This window comes from Pristiophorus japonicus, chromosome 9 (assembly GCF_044704955.1).
Source record: "Pristiophorus japonicus isolate sPriJap1 chromosome 9, sPriJap1.hap1, whole genome shotgun sequence".
Classification (NCBI taxonomy): domain Eukaryota; kingdom Metazoa; phylum Chordata; class Chondrichthyes; family Pristiophoridae; genus Pristiophorus; species Pristiophorus japonicus.
In genome coordinates, this window is record NC_091985.1 from 215,058,332 (window position 1) to 215,063,803 (window position 5,472).

The window sequence follows — 5,472 nt, forward strand, 5'->3', positions numbered from 1 at the left end:
TAATATGGTGGAATTCTGCATTAGGATGGAGAATGAAACAGTTAATTCAGAGACCATGGTCCAGAACTTAAAGAAGGCTAACTTTGAAGGTATGAGGCGTGAATTGCCTGGGATGGATTGGGGAATGATACTTAAGGGGTTGACTGTGGATGGGCAATGGCAGACATTTAGAGACCGCATGGATGAACTACAACAATTGTACATTCCTGTCTGGCATAAAAATAAAAAAGGGAAGGTGGCTCAACCGTGGCTATCAAGGGAAATCATGGATAGTATTAAAGCCAAGGAAGTGGCATACAAATTGGCCAGAAATAGCAGCGAACCTGGGGACTGGGAGAAATTTAGAACTCAGCAGAGGAGGACAAAGGGTTTGATGAGGGCAGGGAAAATAGAGTACGAGAGGAAGCTTGCAGGGAACATTGAAACGGACTGCAAAAGCTTCTATAGATATGTAAAGAGAAAAAGGTTAGTAAAGACAAACGTAGGTCCCCTGCAGTCAGAATCAGGGGAAGTCATAACGGGGAACAAAGAAATGGCGGACCAATTGAACAAGTACTTTGGTTCGGTATTCACGAAGGAGGACACAAACAACCTTTCGGTTATAAAAGGGGTCGGGGGGTCGAGTAAGGAGGAGGAACTGAGGGAAATCCTTATTAGCCGGGAAATTGTGTTGGGGAAATTGATGGGATTGAAGGCCGATAAATCCCCAGGGCCTGATGGACTGCATCCCAGAGTACTTAAGGAGGTGGCCTTGGAAATAGTGGATGCATTGACAGTCATTTTCCAACATTTCATTGACTCTGGATCAGTTCCTATAGAGTGGAGGGTAGCCAATGTAACCCCACTTTTTAAAAAAGGAGGGAGAGAGAAAACAGGGAATTATAGACCGGTCAGCCTGACATCGGTAGTGGGTAAAATGATGGAATCAATTATTAAGGATGTCATAGCAGTGCATTTGGAAAGAGGTGACATGATAGGTCCAAGTCAGCATGGATTTGTGAAAGGGAAATCATGCTTGACAAATCGTCTGGAATTTTTTGAGGATGTTTCCAGTAGAGTGGACAAGGGAGAACCAGTTGATGTGGTATATTTGGACTTTCAGAAGGCTTTCGACAAGGTCCCACACAAGAGATTGATGTGCAAAGTTAAAGCACATGGGATTGGGGGTAGTGTGCTGACATGGATTGAGAACTGGTTGTCAGACAGGAAGCAAAGAGTAGGAGTAAATGGGGACTTTTCAGAATGGCAGGCAGTGACTAGTGGGGTACCGCAAGGTTCTGTGCTGGGGCCCCAGCTGTTTACACTGTACATTAATGATTTAGATGAGGGGATTAAATGTAGTATCTCCAAATTTGCGGATGACACTAAGTTGGGTGGCAGTGTGAGCTGCGAGGAGGATGCTGTGAGGCTGCAGAGCGACTTGGATAGGTTAGGTGAGTGGGCAAATGCATGGCAGATGAAGTATAATGTGGATAAATGTGAGGTTATCCACTTTGGTGGTAAAAACAGAGAGACAGACGATTATCTGAATGGTGACAGATTAGGAAAAGGGGAGGTGCAAAGAGACCTGGGTGTCATGGTACATCAGTCATTGAAGGTTGGCATGCAGGTGCAGCAGGCGGTTAAGAAAGCAAATGGCATGTTGGCCTTCATAGCAAGGGGATTTGAGTACAGGGGCAGGGAGGTGTTGCTACAGTTGTACAGGGCCTTGGTGAGGCCACACCTGGAGTATTGTGTACAGTTTTGGTCTCCTAACCTGAGGAAGGACATTCTTGCTATTGAGGGAGTGCAGCGAAGGTTCACCAGACTGATTCCCGGGATGGCGGGACTGACCTATCAAGAAAGACTGGATCAACTGGGCTTGTATTCACTAGAGTTCAGAAGAATGAGAGGGGACCTCATAGAAACATTTAAAATTCTGACGGGGTTAGACAGGTTAGATGCAGGAAGAATGTTCCCAATGTTGGGGAAGTCCAGAACCAGAGGTCACAGTCTAAGGATAAGCGGTAAGCCATTTAGGACCGAGATGCGGAGGAACTTCTTCACCCAGAGAGTGGTGAACCTGTGGAATTCTCTACCACAGAAAGTTGTTGAGGCCAATTCACTAAAAATATTCAAAAAGGAGTTAGATGAGGTCCTTACTACTAGCGGGATCAAGGGGTATGGCGAGAAAGCAGGAATGGGGTACTGAAGTTGAATGTTCAGCCATGAACTCATTGAATGGCGGTGCAGGCTAGAAGGGCCGAATGGCCTACTCCTGCACCTATTTTCTATGTTTCTATGTTTCTATGAAATCTGAGCCTCATTCCCTAAACAAGCTCTTAATTCCTCGGCAGGCGCTGTAAATGGGAACGAGCGACAAGGAATCGTGTTTGTAGCATGAATGGCGGGAAATTCAACAGCGGCCTAACGTCGAACCAGACAGTGAAGCTGCTTATGAGAATTCAAAACTAACTCCACAGCTGGAACTGCAAAGGTTCCCAAACACACTTGTTCAGGAAATAATTACAGTAAATTGAGTCTAAAGGGTTACGCGCTTTAGGTCTTTCAGAGAGGTTGTGGGTGGCTCTTAAAAGAGCCATTGTGTTTGGGGTGTTCCCTCAGGACAGCGTGGAGTTTTACTGAGAGCTGGTGTACTTGGTCACCGCCTTTGTCCCTTCCGACATGGCGTGCTTGGCCAGCTCCCCGGGCAGCAGCAGGCGCACGGCGGTCTGGATCTCACCGGAACTGATGGTGTCAGATTATGGTATGAGAGTGTGTATTTTATTCTGTACCTGTCTATCTCTGGTATATGAGTGTGGCATTTAATCTGTACCTGTCAGTTACTGGTATATGATTGTTGGGGTTACTCTCTACCTCTCAGTTTCGGTTATGTGATTGTGGGTTTTAATCTGTACCTGTCACTCTCTAGTATTTGAGTGTGGTGTTTATTCTGTATCCATTTGTCTCTGGTATGTTAGTGTGGGTTTATCTGCACCTATCAGCTGCTATGTGAGTGTGGGTTTATTCTGTACCTCTCGGTTCTGGTATATGACTGTGGGATTAATCTGTACCTGTCAGTTTCTGGTATGTGAGTGTGGTCTTTAATCTGTACCTGTCAGTCTCTGGTATGTGACTGTGTATTTTTTCTGTAACTGTCAGTTTATATGTGAGTGTGTATTTTATTCTATACATTTCAATCTCTGGTATGCGAATGTGGGGTTTAACCTGTACCTGTCAGTTTCTGGTATGTGAGTGTGGGTTTAATCTGTACGTATCAGTTTCTGGTATATGAGTGTGGGGTTAATCTGTACCTATCAATTTCTGGTCTATTATTGTGGGCTTTAATCTGTACCTATTAGTTTCTGGTATGTGAGTTTGGGTGATATTCTGTATCTGTCTGTTTCTGGTATGAGAGAGTGGTTTTAAGATGTACCTTTCAGTCTTTGATATGTGAAAGTGGGGATTAATCTGTACCTGTCAGTTTCTGGTAAAAAGTGTGTGGTTTAATCTGTATCTGTCAGTTTCTGGTCTATGAGTGTGGGTTTAATCTATACCCATCAGTTTCTGGTGTGCAAATGTGGGTTTTATTCTGTATATTTCAGTATCTGGTATATGAATGTGATATGTTTCAATAGTGAAACAGCATTTGATCCTACCGCTCTGTGTGTCTGTAAGATTCACAATGAAACTCAGCCACTTCAGATCACTGTTGGACTGACAGCTTCTGCTGCCTGTGATAACAGGATTGAGGTCAGTTCTGTGTCTCTGCGCTCTGTGAGTGATAATGTACTTACTGTATGCGAGAAGGAGCTGCCTGCACTTTGTCTTGTGTTCTGGGTGGAAGAAATATCATATTTATACTGGTTCAATGAAGTATTTTGCTTTGAGAATAATAATACCAGAAAAATATTAGTTATGATATGGACAACTGATGGGGAAAATATAAAATAAAGTTGTAATGAATGTATATGTTTATAATAAAGTAAAGTATCTGGAGAGAGGAAACCGTGATACAAACAGTGTTCTTGTCTGACCTCACTGCAGTACAGCGGCACTCAGATTTTCCACACCAGGTGTGTAGGACGGTTCTATAGAAAGTTATCAGCATCTAGACACAACTCAAACCCAGCACTGGTCCATGAATGGGATCACCCGATTAATACAATCGAGGTTTATATCCTCCACTCCCATAGGACTACCTGTAAAATTCTGAATCGCTTTCTGGATTATAACCACAGGTACCTGGGCTGTACAACAATTGTTCTCAGTCTATTGGAACCGAGTTAAGTGCCTGTGCAGTCAACAGAATGTCACAGAGCCCGGATCATGATGTATCTGAGGGAGCGACAATGTATCTCTCGATCACCTTCAACACGGTTCTGGAGAACTCAACGCACTGAAACAAAATTACCAAATTTGAAATGTCTACTTTCTGTCCTGGTGCCTGCAATAGATACACTTTGTGACACCCCTCACATCCTCACTGTCAGGCTGTGTTTCCACTGTTCAATGTCCAAGAAGGGCAGACACGGTGAGATTGGGACTGAATCAGGAACATTCACTACTGGTTTGGTGACAGAAACCAGCAATGATTTGAAAGAGTGTGGTGATTAACTTTCTCTGTTACCTTACACTGTACACACATAGCCCGGGATATCTCCGCTCCCTTCCCCCACTCACTCCAAGTTCCCAAACTACTTCCTGCTCCATTCTGCCTCTTACAAACAGCCCCCGATTCCCCGACACAAAGCCCATTTGCAGACACAGTCTCAATGCGACGAGCTGCTGTAAGGAGGCTGCTGTTTGCTCCCTTACTCTGGCCTGGAATATCTCCGCTCCCTGATGTGTTCAACGATCATCAGCCCAGCACAGAGGAAACGGCAGCCACTGGCAGAGCTGGGGAAGGGGAGCTCGCATGGGCCCTTCCCATCAGTTTAAATACTGGGCGGGTGACAAGTGGGGGTGGGGGGGGGGACGGTGTTGAGGGAGAGCAGGCAAGTATTTCAATGCTGGAGCGTGAAGCTTGGAGGTGGATCTGGAAGCTCAGAGGCTGCTGTCTCTGCTCAATCTGTCACCCTGTATTGTTTAGACTATGGGATGTGAGTGTGGGTTTTACACTGTATAGTTCAGACTATGGGATGTGAGTGTGGGTTTTACACTGTATAATTCAGACTTTGGGATGTGAGTGTGTGTTTTACACTGTATAGTTCAGACTATGGGATGTGAGTGTGGGTTTTACATTGTATAGTTCAGACTATGGGATATGAGTGTGGGTTTTACACTGTATAGTTCAGACTATGGGATGTGAGTGTGGGTTTTACACTGTATAATTCAGACTTTGGGATGTGAGTGTGTGTTTTACACTGTATAGTTCAGACTATGGGATGTGAGTGTGTGTTTTACATTGTATAGTTCAGACTATGGGATATGAGTGTGGGTTTTACACTGTATAGTTCAGACTATGGGATGTGAGTGTGGGTTTTACACTGT